The following is an 18,579-nucleotide window of genomic DNA, read 5'->3' on the forward strand; positions in this document are numbered from 1 at the left end:
AAGCTGTCACACCCTACCCCTCTGTAAGGCATAACATGATCCCGTAGTATACCTAATGAATTACCAACTCCGTCTACTAATAACCCATTAAATATACTACAAGGGATTTTAAAAACTTTTCTTACTTCTTTTACAGTGGTGAGCACTATTTACAGGTGTTAAAAACCTTTTTGATCTGAAGTGATAGAACTAACACATTTGATTTATTTGGAATTTCTGTAAAAATTTTGGCAGAATGCCATCTGTATTTTGGATAAAACAGTTCTTCAGAAAACCTGTAAAAAGCACTTCAATTATTTTCCAAATCTCAACTCCAACATTTTTCTCAATACAACATATTTCTCAACTCAAATCCACAGTGATTTTTCAAAAGCTGAGATATAGGAAATATAATACAATTTTTTTTCAAGTCAAAATAACTCATAATTATTTTACAACTTCAAGTTACAATTTGAATTTACAACTGCTCAAACCAAAATAATATGTACATACAGTGGTCATACATTACAGTACAAAATGCAAAAAGCGGTATACTCGTTATACCCGAAAAATCTCTCATTTGGAGGTACTAGCGGCCTAGTCATTTGCCACATGCATGTCTACTGCGACGATAATAAAAGCTATCACGAGACAATGTCTCAGTGGTGCACAACATTAACCAAATACAACTTTAAATCACAACTCATAAACCATATAAATAGTGGATACGTAAAACCATAGTTAAATTCAAGACAATGAATGTCATAAGGAATTTAAACTCCCATTCACAAATTATCAAAATTCATAATAACACAATTTAGTCAAATAGTTTAAGAATACCGTATTGCCAATTCATACACAATTTGATCAAATTACTGAATAACACAGTGTTGCCGATCAATATCACAATTTGATCAAATAACTGAATAATATCGTTTTGCAAATCAAAAACACAATTCGATCAAATAACTGAATAATATCGTTTTGCAAAATCAATAACACAATTCGATCAAATAACTGATTAATATCGTTTTGCAAATCAATAACACAATTCGATCAAATAACTGAATAATATCATTTTGCAAATCAATAATACAATTCGATCAAATAACTGAATAATACAGTGTTGCCAATTAATATCACAATTCGATCAAATAATTGAAGAATACAGTGTTGCCAATTAATATCACAATTCGATCAAATAATTGAAGAATACAGTGTTGCCAATTAATATCACAATTTAAGCCATGACACAATTTTTCCGTACATGCCGTGTTGTACACCACGACAAGACATACTCACCCCAATAATCGAAATCAATGAGGGAGGAAGCTAGCTATATAATGAGAACTCATCCACACTCACCTCAGACTGGTAAGTCAAGGAGGGAGGAACATAATCATACTCACCCCAGACTGATAAGTCAAAGAGGGAGGAATAATCACACTCACCCCATTAATGGAGGAGGAACATAGTATCAATGTCATGCCAATTGTGAGTCAAAACAATTCCAAACATTTTATTCAAATGATCCGTAAGAATCCAATAAATTTCTAAAGTTATAATTTCATTCACAAAATGGCAACACAATTTGTAATTCACTTCAATTTCCACAAAAACCATTTATAGTGCTTTTCAATCAATAAGTATCCATCAATATCATTCAAACAATTTTTCACAGTTTCAAACCATTCACCATGTTTTTCAATCAATAAGTGTTCATCAAACACATTTCCACAATTTAAAACAATAATATACAAATAGTCAATATTTATTTCAATTGAAAAATTCAAGAGAAATAGTTGTTGTGCACAAACCTCTGATATTTGTCTCCTGGTCCTGACTCAGTATTTCTTTCCCTTTTGCTGAGTCCTTGTTAACTGAGAAACACAATTTGAAGTGTTTCAGTGCTAAATTAATTTGCCTCTAAAGATAATGTTCGCTAAACAATTCACTGAATACCTTTATTTACTAAATCACCTAATATATTGACCCTCGATGTTTTCTAGGTAAATTAGGTTTTAGTGTCATTAATATGTCACACTCGATAGGGTTTTAGGTTTGGTACGTTTTGCCAAACTCGTTTCCTTGTTTAGTGCATTTTAATGCAACTTGCTGGATTCCGGAATACTAGTTTGACCTAGCCGGACGACCTAGTTCCCTCGGTTTTCGAGTTTCGGTCAAAACTACAAACTTATAGATCTATGTCTTATGGACCGCGGTGCAAAATTTTAGGCCAATCCAAGTTAAGTAGACCAAGTTATGGTCATTATACTATTGCTGGTCAAATGGTATCAAATTAGGTCATTTTTAGGTCAATTTGGTCAACTTTGGTTCGGCCAGTTTTTGGACCCGAACTTGTGCAAGCTTTTTGACTTGCTTATGGTCATTTCTGGGCTTTGGTGTCTTCATAAGACTTGTAGGTATGGGTCTTAAATATTCATAGTTAAAATTTCAGGTCAATTGGACCTGTTTTGAGTGAATTATGGCCTAAACACTCACTGCTGCCCAATTGGTCATTTTTCAGGTCCTAATTGCACCTAATCCGAATTGGTCATTTTCTTAGGTCACCTTGCAAGCAGAATTTTGGTATGCTTTCTCAATGAAAGTTGGCACATTTTGTGCCTAGTTCCACCTCCAATTGGTCTCATACCAATTGAGGTTACACATTTAAACTTATTGGCTAAAATGTACACTGCCCTTGGTTACTTTGCTTAACACACATCAATTACACACATTTACCTTGCAGTATGTTTACTTCCCTACCAAATCTGTTTTGGTACATTACCAAAAACACATTCCCCTTTACATTAACATCATTTTGGGCAGATTACAATTATCCTCAATACACCAATTAACACTCAATTTACAAGTTCTAAGTACAATCACATACACACCTAACCATTACAAATTTTTGCATATACTTTACACAACAAGTTCATATACATATCCATCAATCCTTCTATGTCAATATTCTGCCAACACTTCCACGAATACATACATTTATTCAAGTGTCCCCAAGCTGCCGAAAATCTTCTTCAACACCAAATTGTCCTACAATTCATCAATTCCCATCCAAGTGCCAAAAATCACCATATAAATATGAAGTAATTCACTAGGTTTATTAAATCATCATAACTAACATAATTCTCATCAAATATAGGTACAATTACTTCATCAATACATGATTACATGGCTGCCCAAAAATGGATATCTCAATACTCTTCAAACTTAAAAATTTCCTTTACAAAACCAACACCCATAACATGTATACAAAGTTTATCAAAAAAATCTTCAAAAATGCTAACTTACCTTATGGTTGGAGCTTGTTAAACCTTGCTTAAACTTCTTAAATTTGGTATCAAACTCTTCCTTGTGATGTGTAGACAAACTTTAATGAAGAACCCTAGGTGATTGGAGTTGAAATGGAGGAGTGCATGGAGCTTGATTGAAAAATGGCCATGGAGGATTTTGGGGAGTTTTTCATTCACGACAAATGGAGGTTTCAATGTTGAAGATGATCTTTTAGTGGAGCAATCTACCCACTTATGCTTATTTTTAATTCATTTTATGATTCTTAGTGGTCCACTTACTTACTTTAAATCATATAATTTGTTGAATTTCCACTTATTCCACATTAAACCCTTCATTTTTGCTATTTACTTTAGGTACCACTAAACTAATTTTTCATTTTATTTTCTAAGTGTAATATTATTTATTTTTAATGGACATTTAGGTCAAAAGACAATTCGGGATGTCAAATGACCATAATGCCCCTGTTCGGGTTGCATTCCTGATTTTTCGGTAATACCGGGTTTTGTCTGTTTTTCGATTTCTCACTTTTCTTTGTACTAATTATTTAATTTTTCTTTGATATTTCTAATGATATTTATTCTTCAACAAGGGTCTATTTAAGTCCCAAAAAATGTTTTCCAGGGTTTCCCGCAGTCCAGGGCTAGTCAACGGTCCACGCCGTGGCTTCCCGGTGAGGTCACCCATCGCTAGGGTTTTCGGCTCGCTTAACTTGGTTACATTTCTTTGCTATGATTTTTCCTTTGTTTTTCTTGTATTTTCTTTTCTTGTATTTCATTATTTATGTCTCCTCATTCATATTGAAGTGTGGTTCTAGGCATCCTAGGCATCTGACAAAGACTGGTCACCGAGCAATGAGCACTCTAGAACTTAGGGGTGTTACAGAAGCCGAATCTGTTACAACAAATACAGGATGGGCAGAAGACAGATGGGAAATTAATGGCTGTTATGGGCAAAATCACTGAGGGGAAGGAAACTGAATATGAAGTGAAAGAAAATGGGTGCCGGTACTATAAAGAAAGAGTGTGTATTCCAGATGATAAAGAATTGAAAACCAGTATTCTGAAAGAAGCACATAACAGTGTGTATGCTATGCACCTAGGAAGCACAAAAATTTACCATGACCTGAAACTCCGATACTGGTGGCCAGGTATGAAGAAAGACATAGTTGATTATGTAACTAGATGCTTGACATGCCAGCAAGTCAAAGCAGAACATCAAGTTCCATCAGGTTTGTTACAGCCCATAAACATACCTGAATGGAAATGGGATCAAGTCACTATGGACTTTGTCAGTGGTCTACCTCTCACTCAGAAGAAGCATGATGCAGTATGGGTGATTGTGGATAGGTTAACCAAATCAGCACATTTTCTGCCAGTCAGAACTGACTACTCACTGGAAAAGCTAGCAGAATTGTACATCAGTGAGATAGTTAGACTACATGGAATTCCACTTTCCATTATAGCTGATAGAGACCCGAGGTTTATATCTAGATTTTGGAAGAAATTACAAGAATCCTTGGGCACACAACTCCATTTTAGTACGGCTTTTCATCCTCGGCACGGATGGGCAATCGTAAAGAATAATCCAGGTAAATTTTGAAACTCATTGAGTTATTGTAAACAATAAATTGAACTGATAATGATAATAATGATAGTAATAACTGAATATGTGTGATAGGTCCTCGAGGATATGCTAAGAAGTTGTGTTATTGAGTTTGAAGGAAGTTGGGACAGATACCTTCCACTGGCAGAATTTGCATATAATAATAGCTATCAAGCTAGCATATAAATGGCACCCTATGAAGCACTATATGGGAGAAAATGCAGAACACTTGCATGTTGGACTGAGTTGGGTGAAGATAAGCTAGTGGAGCCAGACCTGATAAAACAGACAGAGGAAAAGGTGAAACTGATAAAGGCCAATTTGAAAATTGCCTCAGACCGACAGAAATCTTATGCTGACTTGAGGAGAAAAGACATTGAGTATGAAGTTGGCGAGAAGGTATTTCTCAAAGTATCACCGTGGAAGAAAGTGTTGAGATTGGGGAAAAAGGGAAAATTAAGCCCTAGGTTCATAAGCCCATATGAAGTTATTGAACGTGTGGGACCAGTAGCCTACAGATTAGCCTTACCACCCGAGCTAGATAAGATACATAATGTGTTCCATGTCTCAATGCTCAGAAGATACAGATCAGATCCTTCACATGTCATCTAAGCAGAACAAATTGTAGTACAACCTGACCTGACATATGAAGAAGAACCAATTAAAATCTTGGCACGAGAGGTAAAAGAGCTCAGAAATAAGACAATTCCACTAGTGAAAATCCTATGGAGACACCACAACACGGAAGAGGCAACATTGGAGAGCGAGCAGACAATGAGACAACAGTTCGCTCAGCCCTTCACATCAGGTAAATTTCGAGGACGAAATTTTTATTTAGAGGGGAAGAGTTGTAACATCCCCACTGCACGTGTTCTGTACGTTCTGTTGCTCTAGTGGCCAAATAATAGTCCAGGCAAGTCAGGATGTCTAGAACTACACTTCGGTGATAGTGAACAGACATATAATGATGAAATAAATAAAAAGAAAATACAAGAAAAATCAAACAAAAATGAAAGAGAGAAAATGAAGCTAAGTTAAATGAGCCGACACCGTAGCGATGGGGGAAGGCCGTTGCCGACCCCTGGACAGCAGGGAACCCTTACAATTTAATTCCGAGATGTAAGTAAAGGTCTACTAAAATATAATTGACACTAGAATTATTAAAAAAAATAATAATAAATTAGTACAAAGAAAAATGAAAAATCAAGAAACAGACAAAAATCGGTGTTACCGAAAAATTGGGAGTATAACCCGAAGTGGGGTATTTTGGTCATTTGACACCTAGATTTGCCTTTTGACCTCAATATCCATTAAAAATAAATGGAATTAAACTTTGAAAATTCCATGAAAAATGAAATTATAAATGAAATGCAATTAAAGGAAATATGGGGCTATAATTAGAATTATGAAAGTTTAATTATTTTAACTATTATTTAAATGTTTAGTGGGGTATAAAACCATAAGTGGACAGCATTTTCCACTAAACCATTTCATCTTCTTCACTCCTTCATCACCATTGCCGAATTTGATTTTCTCTCCCAAGCTCATCCATGGACGTCCATGAAGCAAGCTTCATCAACCCATGATCAAGCCATTTTCTCCTATAAGTTTCTTTATTAAAATTGTTCTACACATCATGGGCAACACATAGAGAGGAAAAAGGGCAGCTTTTGATGAAGTTTGATCAAGCTTCATAAAAGGTTAGTGCTAGTTTTCCTTACCTCACTTAATTAAAATTTGTACTAAGGTTGAGATGAGTTGAATTATTGAAAAATTAGAAGGATTGGATGAATATTTAATGGTGATTGAATTTGACAGCCATAGAACCTAAAGAGGTTTGAATTATCTTTACATGTATTTGATGGGAAATGATATTGATTAAGGTAATTAGAGGTCCTAGCTAATTAACTTTATGTATATGTTGAGATTGAGTGATTGAATTAGGAGTTTGAAAGAATTGTTGAAGACCTTGGATAATTGTTGAATTGGGGCAGCCTTGAGAAGCATGAAAATGGTTAATTTATGCATATTATTGTTGATTAATGATGCTCAATTTATGTGATTATAAGTGTTAAAATTTAATTATAAGAGTACATGTGAGGTTGACAATGTGAAAGTGGGTTTTGAACAAAATTTTGAAGACTTGGACAATTGAGCTCGAAATTGGCAGCCTATTAAATCATGAATTTGTGTGTGTGAATATGTAGTTCATTAATGAAATGTAATGGTGTTAAATTGTGGGCAGTATGTATAGTTAAAATGGAAGTGTTTGTGTGTAACATAAGTGTTGATGCACATTGAATTTGGGTGGATGTAAATGTTGAAGTTTAATGGTGTATTGTGTGCCTTGTGCACTTGAGTATTCTACCCAGAATTTTTGCTGGAATTGTGTACAATATATATAAGGAAGTGTTGTTGATTGAATATTTTAGTAATGAGGAGGAGAAGGAACATCAAATTGGGAGTGTATGTGCTTTGTGCAGGTTGTGTATCGAAGGCAGCACCTAAATTAGGCCATAAGTGCCAAACTGTGAACCCAATTGGTATGAGGCCAATACGGGGTGAAACTAGACACCAAATAGACCAACTTTCATGTAGAAATGTTGCCAAAATTCTACCTAGAAACTGACCTTAAAAAGTGACCAAATCCGGATTAGTGCATTTAAGGCCTGAAAACTGACCATTTGGGCAGCAGTTAGTGTTTAGGCCATAACTCACTCAAAAAAGGTCCAATTGACCTGAACTTTTTACCATGGTTAGTTCAGACATAGATCTACAATTCATATGAAGACACCAAAGCCAGAAATGGCCAGAACTAAGTCAAATAGCTTGCACAATTTCAGGTACCAAAACTGCCAGAACTAAAATTGACCAAATTTTGCACTAAAGGTGCAATCTGTCCAACTTTAGTAAATTGACAATATCTTGGTCTATACAACTCAGAATGACCTGACATTTTGCACAGAGTGCAATAAGACATAGAGCTACAATTCTTATGAAGACACCAAAACCCAGAAATGGCCAGAACCAAGTCAAATGGCTTGCACAAGTTCGGGTACAAAAACTGCCGAACCAAAAGTGACCTAAAATTGACCAAATTTTGCACTAAAGGTGCAATTTGTCCAGCATTGGTAAATTGACCATATCTTGGTCTACACAACTCAGAATGACCTGAAATTTTGCCCCGCGTGCAATAAGACAGACCCATAAGTTTTTAGTTTGGACCAAAACCCAAAAACCGAGGGAACTAAGTCGTCCGGCTAGGTCAAAATGGTACACCGAAATCAGGTAAATTGCAATAAAATGCAATACACTTGGAAATGAAATTGGTAACATATACCAACACTAAAGGGCTATAAAATGTGACATATTGGTAACATTAGAATTGACTCACGTAGAGTGCATCAAGGGTCAACATTATAGGTTGACTAATGAAATGAATTGAAGGGAATAGTACCAAGAGAAATAGGACTTTAAGCTGGACAAATCTAGCACACAAAAATTGAGAAATTGACCAAATTTTGCACCAAAGGTGCAATCTGTCCAATTTTAGTAAATTGACCATAACTTGGTCTATACAACTCGGAATGACCTGAAATTTTGCCCCGCATGCAATGAGACATAGAGCTACAATTTTGCTTCTTTGACCAGAAGCTAAAAACCAAGAGAAATAGGACTTTTAGCTAGACCAATCTAGCACACAAAAATTGAGAATTTGACATTTTCATACAATGATGCTTGAAGCAATTTGGTAATGAATGCCAACTTGTAAAAAAGGGTAAATTGCACTATATTGGCAGCATATTGAAATGCAAATTGTGACATGTTGATACTAGAATCAACTTATCCATGATGTATAAAAAGGTCAATATTTTCATTAACCAGTGAATTGTATAATGACCAGTAAACCCTGAAAATAAAGAAATAAATATTTAATCTTGTATTATGCCCTAGTTTGCCTAGTTGACTAGTTTGGATAGGTTGGCATGCCAATAGGATTCTGACAGCTGTTCTGTAAATGACTTTACGTCATACGGTGTTCTATAGCTTATTATGCCATACTATGATTTTAATAGCCTATGGCTATACAGTTTGTGTTATTATACTCGGCTTAATGCCTAATTGATTATATGGCTTTTTAGCCACACTGTTTGCATACCGGGAGATACTTTGTGACCGATGGTGTGACGGCCCGAGGTACTAGGTACCCAGTGCTAGTATATCCGTTTATCCAGTCTGGTCAGTGTATAGGCTATATGGGCAGTCATTTAAAACATTATTCAATTCAGGAAGCTAAGTTAAGTTAAGTATAATGAAATTTCAGTACAATTAAATTAAGTATTGAATGAATGAGTAAAAGAAATTAGCAAAAGAAACATAACAAAAATATAAATTGCAGAATCGTAGAGACTTGAAATATAATACAGTTAGAATAAATTGTATACTGGGTAGTATTACTGAAAAGTTATAAACTAAGCACTTCCAAAGATGAACAAATTAGTATATAAGATCGTTGATACTAGAAATACCATACCAAATTAAATTGATTCTTGAGTATCTGAATTATGATTTATTTCTTTCTTTAATTGTATATATTATTTCTTGTTATACTATTGCACCACTAAGCAGAAATGCTTAGCGCGATGGAATTGCTTCCTCGCGCAGGTACTGAAGGTAAAACCCGTAGACTGTCAACTGAGATTTTTTGAGTCCAGATCTGCAGAAGTGTCAGAAGAATTGAAGGTTGTCACCTCCTCAGCAATGCATGTACATAGGGCTCATATTTGCACATGTTATGTATTTTGTTCATTCTAAGTATAATGTAAATTATTTGTACATCCTGTACTTGACAAATTTATGTAATTAGTTGGAAAATTATGCAAAATAACAAAATGTAAGAATTTTGATATATGAGTTAAGTATTTGATCATGATGATTCTGATTGAGATTGAGTTTAAGAAATTTTGAGAAACTGATGAGATATTATTGAGATAAATTGAGCTATGAATTTGAATATTTTGTTAATTGTCTTTGGCAGGTTCAGAAGAACTGTTAGTCCAAATTACAGCCGCCATTTTGTCGGATTATCGTTAAAAGTTTTTTTGAATTTTCCAAATTAGTTAGATTTTGATAAAAGTAAAAATAGCCTAAACCTTAAATAAAGTTTTTGAATAAATAAATCAAGAACTGTAATGAAATCAGATAAGATCAGGTGCTCCGGCACGCTGTGTAGCACGCCTCACTCGGCTACACTATAGACGGGTGAGGGGTGTTACATTTAGTGGTATCAGAGCACGGTTTAGGCGTTCCTAGGCAAAGATAAGTGGAAAGATAGTGTGCATACATGCATTGCATTCATAAGAGTCGAGGTGACACTATGCAGATCTCTTTACTTTTGATTATTCAAAGTGAAGATATGGACTCAGGGTCGTAGAGGGCTTTAGAAAAAGAAGTAGAAAACCTAGTTCATGAGGTTATAACGTAATAACTACATAATGTTCTCAATGTTTGTATTGTAAGCTGTAGATTACAGTACCGATATGGGATTATTGTGTAGAGCTACGTGCTTCCTCGTGGTAGAATAAAACAAAAATATTTGCAAGTAATCTATAATTTGATACAGTTACGCCCGAATAGAGTACTATTACGGGAAATAAATGTGAAAATTCTAGTAAGAAATTTAAAACTTCAGAACTAGCCTATCGAAAGACTACACTTCTAAGGTAGCTAGAGTAAGTGACTCGGTTACACTAATGTGGACTACCATTACCACAAAAATTGCTATGAGCTTAGAGAATCTAGTATGGCTATAAATTAGAAAGAACACCTTAAGGATAAAGATATCTGGACATTGATATGGAGTCTTATTAGTATTTTAATATTTTTGACAGGAAGGAATGATGTAGGTATTTGAGAATACATTTAGAAATTGTATTGATGCTCTCTCCGGAAGTAAGAATAGATACCTTCCATTGATGGAGTTATTTTGGCTGAGCTGCAAGTGAAGCCGAATCTGTTACAACAAATACAGGATGGGCAGAAGACAGATGGGAAATTAATGGCTGTTATGGGCAAAATCACTGAGGGGAAGGAAACTGAATATGAAGTGAAAGAAAATGGGTGCCGGTACTATAAAGAAAGAGTGTGTATTCCAGATGATAAAGAATTGAAAACCAGTATTCTGAAAGAAGCACATAACAGTGTGTATGCTATGCACCCAGGAAGCACAAAAATTTACCATGACCTGTAACTCCGATACTGGTGGCCAGGTATGAAGAAAGACATAGTTGATTATGTAACTAGATGCTTGACATGCCAGCAAGTCAAAGCAGAACATCAAGTTCCATCAGGTTTGTTACAGCCCATAAACATACCTGAATGGAAATGGGATCAAGTCACTATGGACTTTGTCAGTGGTCTACCTCTCACTCAGAAGAAGCATGATGCAGTATGGGTGATTGTGGATAGGTTAACCAAATCGGACATTTTCTCGCGATCGAATCGACTACTCACTGGAAAAGCTAGCAGAATTGTACATCAGTGAGATAGTTAGACTACATGGAATTCCACTTTCCATTATAGCTGATAGAGACCCGAGGTTTACATCTAGATTTTGGAAGAAATTACAAGAATCCTTGGGCACACAACTCCATTTTAGTACGGCTTTTCATCCTCAGACGGATGGACAAATGTAAAGAATAATCCAGGTAAATTTTGAAACTCATTGAGTTATTGTAAACAATAAATTGAACTGATAATGATAATAATGATAGTAATAACTGAATATGTGTGATAGGTCCTCGAGGATATGCTAAGAAGTTGTGTTATTGAGTTTGAAGGAAGTTGGGACAGATACCTTCCACTGGCAGAATTTGCATATAATAATAGCTATCAAGCTAGCATATAAATGGCACCCTATGAAGCACTATATGGGAGAAAATGCAGAACACTTGCATGTTGGACTGAGTTGGGTGAAGATAAGCTAGTGGAGCCAGACCTGATAAAACAGACAGAGGAAAGGTGAAAGCGATAAAGGCCAATTTGAAAATTGCCTCGGGCCAAGCCGTAAATCTTATGCTGACTTGAGGAGAAAAGACATTGAGTATGAAGTTGGCGAGAAGGTATTTCTCAAAGTATCACCGTGGAAGAAAGTGTTGAGATTGGGGAAAAAGGGAAAATTAAGCCCTAGGTTCATAAGCCCATATGAAGTTATTGAACGTGTGGGACCTGTAGCCTACAGATTAGCCTTACCACCCGAGCTAGATAAGATACATAATGTGTTCCATGTCTCAATGCTCAGAAGATACAGATCAGATCCTTCACATGTCATCTCAGCAGAACAAAAATTAGTACAACCTGACCTGACATATGAAGAAGAACCAATTAAAATCTTGGCACGAGAGGTAAAAGAGCTCAGAAACAAGACAATTCCACTAGTGAAAATCCTATGGAGACACCACAACACGGAAGAGGCAACATTGGAGAGCGAGGAGACAATGAGACAACAGTTCGCTCAGCCCTTCACATCAGGTAAATTTCGAGGACGAGATTTTTATTTAGAGGGGAAGAGTTGTAACATCCCTACTGCACGTGTTCTGTACGTTCTGTTGCTCTAGTGGCCAAATAACAGTCCAGGCAAGTCAGGATGTCTGGAACTACACTTCGGTGATAGTGAACAGACATATAATGATGAAATAAATAAAAAGAAAATACAAGAAAAATCAAACAAAAATGAAAGAGAGAAAATGAAGCTAAGTTAAATGAGCCGACACCGCAGCGATGGGGGAAGGCCGTTGCCGACCCCAGGACAGCAGGGAACCCTCAGAATTTAATTCCGAGATGTAAGTAAAGGTCTACTGAAATATAATTGACACTAGAATTATTAAAAAAAATAATAATAAATTAGTACAAAGAAAAACGAAAAATCGAGAAACAGACAAAAATCGGTGTTACCGAAAAATTGGGAGTATAACCCGAAGTGGGGTATTTTGGTCATTTGACACCTAGATTTGCCTTTTGACCTCAATATCCATTAAAAATAAATGGAATTAAACTTTGAAAATTCCATGAAAAATGAAATTATAAATGAAATGCAATTAAAGGAAATATGGGGCTATAATTAGAATTATGAAAGTTTAATTATTTTAACTATTATTTAAATGTTTAGTGGGGTATAAAACCATAAGTGGACAGCATTTTCCACTAAACCATTTCATCTTCTTCACTCCTTCATCACCATTGCCGAATTTGATTTTCTCTCCCAAGCTCATCCATGGACGTCCATGAAGCAAGCTTCATCAACCCATGATCAAGCCATTTTCTCCTATAAGTTTCTTTATTAAAATTGTTCTACACATCATGGGCAACACATAGAGAGGAAAAAGGGCAGCTTTTGATGAAGTTTGATCAAGCTTCATAAAAGGTTAGTGCTAGTTTTCCTTACCTCACTTGATTAAAATTTGTACTAAGGTTGAGATGAGTTGAATTATTGAAAAATTAGAAGGATTGGATGAATATTTAATGGTGATTGAATTTGACAGCCATAGAACCTAAAGAGGTTTGAATTATCTTTACATGTATTTGATGGGAAATGATATTGATTAAGGTAATTAGAGGTCCTAGCTAATTAACTTTATGTATATGTTGAGATTGAGTGATTGAATTAGGAGTTTGAAAGAATTGTTGAAGACCTTGGATAATTGTTGAATTGGGGCAGCCTTGAGAAGCATGAAAATGGCTAATTTATGCATATTATTGTTGATTAATGATGCTCAATTTATGTGATTATAAGTGTTAGAATTTAATTATAAGAGTACATGTGAGGTTGACAATGTGAAAGTGGGTTTTGAACAAAATTTTGAAGACTTGGACATTTGAGCTTGAAATTGGCAGCCTATTAAATCATGAATTTGTGTGTGTGAATATGTAGTTCATTAATTAAATGTAATGGTGTTAAATTGTGGGTAGTATGTATAGTTAAAATGGAAGTGTTTGTGTGTAACATAAGTGTTGATGCACATTGAATTTGGGTGGATGTAAATGTTGAAGTTTAATGGTGTATTGTGTGCCTTATGCACTTGAGTATTCTGCCCAGAATTTTTGCTGGAATTGTGTACAATATATATAAGGAAGTGTTGTTGATTGAATATTGTAGTAATGAGGAGGAGAAGGAACATCAAATTGGGAGTGTATGTGCTTTGTGCAGGTTGTGTATCGAAGGCAGCACCTAAATTAGGCCATAAGTGCCAAACTGTGAACCCAATTGGTATGAGGCCAATACGGGGTGAAACTAGACACCAAATAGACCAACTTTCATGTAGAAATGTTGCCAAAATTCTGCCTAGAAACTGACCTTAAAAAGTGACCAAATCCGGATTAGTGCATTTAAGGCCTGAAAACTGACCATTTGGGCAGCAGTTAGTGTTTAGGCCATAACTCACTCAAAACAGGTCCAATTGACCTGAACTTTTTACCATGGTTAGTTTAGACATAGATCTACAATTCATATGAAGACATAAAAGCCCAGAAATGGCCAGAACTAAGTCAAATAGCTTGCACAAGTTCAGGTACCAAAACTGCCAGAACTAAAATTGACCAAATTTTGCACTAAAGGTGCAATCTGTCCAACTTTAGTAAATTGACAATATCTTGGTCTATACAACTCAGAATGACCTGACATTTTGCACAGAGTGCAATAAGACATAGAGCTACAATTCTTATGAAGACACCAAAACCCAGAAATGGCCAGAACCAAGTCAAATGGCTTGCACAAGTTCGGGTACAAAAACTGCCGAACCAAAAGTGACCTAAAATTGACCAAATTTTGCACTAAAGGTGCAATCTGTCCAGCATTGGTAAATTGACCATATCTTGGTCTACACAACTCAGAATGACCTGAAATTTTGCCCCGCGTGCAATAAGACATAGACCCACAAGTTTTTAGTTTGGACCAAAACCCAAAAACCGAGGGAACTAGGTCGTCCGGCTAGGTCAAAATGGTACACCGAAATCACGTAAATTGCAATAAAATGCAATACACTTGGAAATGAAATTGGTAACATATACCAACACTAAAGGGCTATAAAATGTGACATATTGGTAACATTAGAATTGACTCACGTAGAGTGCATCAAGGGTCAACATTATAGGTTGACTAATGAAATGAATTAAAGGGAATAATACCAAGAGAAATAGGACTTTAAGCTGGACAAATCTAGCACACAAAAATTGAGAAATTGACCAAATTTTGCACCAAATGTGCAATCTGTCCAATTTTAGTAAATTGACCATAACTTGGTCTATACAACTCGGAATGACTTGAAATTTTGCCCCGCATGCAATGAGACATAGAGCTACAATTTTGCTTCTTTGACCAGAAGCTAAAAACCAAGAGAAATAGGACTTTAAGCTAGACCAATCTAGCACACAAAAATTGAGAATTTGACATTTACATACAATGATGCTTGAAGTAATTTGGCAATGAATGCCAACTTGTAAAAAAGGGTAAATTGTACTATATTGGCAGCATATTGAAATGCAAATTGTGACATGTTGATACTAGAATCAACTTATCCATGATGTTTAAAAAGGTCAATATTTTCATTGACCAGTGAATTGTATAATGACCAGTAAACCCTGAAAATAAAGAAATAAATATTTAATCTTGTAATATGCCCTAATTTGCCTAGTTGACTAGTTTGGATAGGTTGGCATGCCAATAGGATTCTGACAGCTGTTCTGTAAATGACTTTAAGTCATACTGTGTTCTATGGCTTATTATGCCATACTATGATTTTAATAGCCTATGGCTATACAGTTTGTGTTATTATACTCGGCTTAATGCCTGATTGATTATATGGCTTTTTAGCCACACTGTTTGCATACCGGGAGATACTTTGTGACCGATGGTGTGACGGCCCGAGGTACTAGGTACCCAGTGCTAATATATCCGTTTATCGATGCAGTCGATGTATAGGCTATATGGGCAGTCATTTAAAACATTATTCAATTCAGGAAGCTAAGTTAAGTTAAGTATAATGAAATTTCAGTACAATTAAATTACGTATTGAATGAATGAGTAAAAGAAATTAGCAAAAGAAACATAACAAAAATATAAATTGCAGAATCGTAGAGACTTGAAATATAATACAGTTAGAATAAATTGTATATTGGGTAGTATTACTGAAAAGTTATAAACTAAGCACTTCCAAAGATGAACAAATTAGTATATAAGATCGTTGATACTAGAAATACCATACCAAATTAAATTGATTCTTGAGTATCTGAATTATGATTTATTTCTTTCTTTAATTGTATATATTATTTCTTGTTATACTATTGCACCACTAAGCAGAAATGCTTAGCGCGATGGAATTGCTTCCTTGCGCAGTCTTGAAAGGTAAAACCGTAGGTATCAACCGAGATTTTTGAGTCGGATCTGCAGAAGTGTCAGAAGAATTGAAGGTTGTCACCTCCTCAGCAATGCATGTACATAGGGCTCATATTTGCACATGTTATGTATTTTGTTCATTCTAAGTATAATGTAAATTATTTGTACATCCTGTACTTGACAAATTTATGTAATTAGTTGGCAAATTATGCAAAATAATAAAATGTAAGAATTTTGATATATGAGTTAAGTATTTGATCATGATGATTCTGATTGAGATTGAGTTTAAGAAATTTTGAGAAACTGATGAGATATTATTGAGATAAATTGAGCTATGAATTTGAATATTTTGTTAATTGTCTTTGGAGTTGGAAGAATCATAGTCCAAATTACAGCCGCCATTTTGTCGGATTATCGTTAAAATTTTTTTTTGAATTTTCCAAATTAGTTAGATTTTGATAAAAGTAAAAATAGCCTAAACCTTAAATAAAGTTTTTGAATAAATAAATCAAGAACTGTAATGAAATCAGATAAGATCAGGTGCTCAAGACATTTGTGTAGCACGCCTCACTCGGCTACACTATAGACGGGTGAGGGGTGTTACATTTAGTGGTATCAGAGCACGGTTTAGGCGTTCCTAGGCAAAGATAAGTGGAAAGATAGTGTGCATACATGCATTGCATTCATAAGAGTCGAGGTGACACTATACAGATCTGTTTACTTTTGATTATTCAAAGTGAAGATATGGACTCAGGGTCGCAGAGGGCATTAGAAAAAGAAGTAGAAAACCTAGTTCATGAGGTTATAACGTAATAACTACATAATGTTCTCAATGTTTGTATTGTAAACTGTAGATTACAGTACCGATATGGGATTATTATGTAGAGCTACGTGCTTCCTCGTGGTAGAATAAAACAAAAATATTTGCAAGTAATCTATAATTTGATACAGTTACGCCCGAATAGAGTACTATTACGGGAAATAAATGTGAAAATTCTAGTAAGAAATTTAAAACTTCAGAACTAGCCTATCAAAAGACTACACTTCTAAGGTAGCTAGAGTAAGTGACTCGGTTACACTAATGTGGACTACCATTACCACAAAAATTGCTATGAGCTTAGAGAATCTAGTATGGCTATAAATTAGAAAGAACACCTTAAGGATAAAGATATCTGGACATTGATATGGAGTCTTATTAGTATTTTAATATTTTTGACAGGAAGGAATGATGTAGGTATTTGAGAATACATTTAGAAATTGTATTGATGCTCTCTCCGGAAGTAAGAATAGATACCTTCCATTGATGGAGTTATTTTGGCTGAGTTGCAAGTGAAGCCGAATCTGTTACAACAAATACAGGATGGGCAGAAGACAGATGGGAAATTAATGGCTGTTATGGGCAAAATCACTGAGGGGAAGGAAACTGAATATGAAGTGAAAGAAAATGGGTGCCGGTACTATAAAGAAAGAGTGTGTATTCCAGATGATAAAGAATTGAAAACCAGTATTCTGAAAGAAGCACATAACAGTGTGTATGCTATGCACCCAGGAAGCACAAAAATTTACCATGACCTGAAACTCCGATACTGGTGGCCAGGTATGAAGAAAGACATAGTTGATTATGTAACTAGATGCTTGACATGTCAGCAAGTCAAAGCAGAACATCAAGTTCCATCAGGTTTGTTACAACCCATAAACATACCTAAATGGAAATGGGATCAAGTCACTATGGACTTTGTCAGTGGTCTACCTCTCACTCAGAAGAAGCATGATGCAGTATGGGTGATTGTGGATAGGTTAACCAAATCAGCACATTTTACGCGATCGAGCCCGACTACTCCTTTGGAAAAACTAGCGAGTGTACATCTGTGAGATAGTTAGACTACATGGAATTCCACTTTCCATTATAGCTGATAGAGACCCGAGTTTTACATCTAGATTTTGGAAGAAATTACAAGAATCCTTGGGCACACAACTCCATTTTAGTACGGCTTTTCATCCTCAGACGGATGGACAGTCAGAAAGAATAATCCAGGTAAATTTTGAAACTCATTGAGTTATTGTAAATAATAAATTGAACTGATAATGATAATAATGATAGTAATAACTGAATATGTGTGATAGGTCCTCGAGGATATGCTAAGAAGTTGTGTTATTGAGTTTGAAGGAAGTTGGGACAGATACCTTCCACTGGCAGAATTTGCATATAATAATAGCTATCAAGCTAGCATATAAATGGCACCCTATGAAGCACTATATGGGAGAAAATGCAGAACACTTGCATGTTGGACTGA

This window comes from Hevea brasiliensis, chromosome 11, assembly GCF_030052815.1.
Source record: "Hevea brasiliensis isolate MT/VB/25A 57/8 chromosome 11, ASM3005281v1, whole genome shotgun sequence".
NCBI lineage: Eukaryota > Viridiplantae > Streptophyta > Magnoliopsida > Malpighiales > Euphorbiaceae > Hevea > Hevea brasiliensis.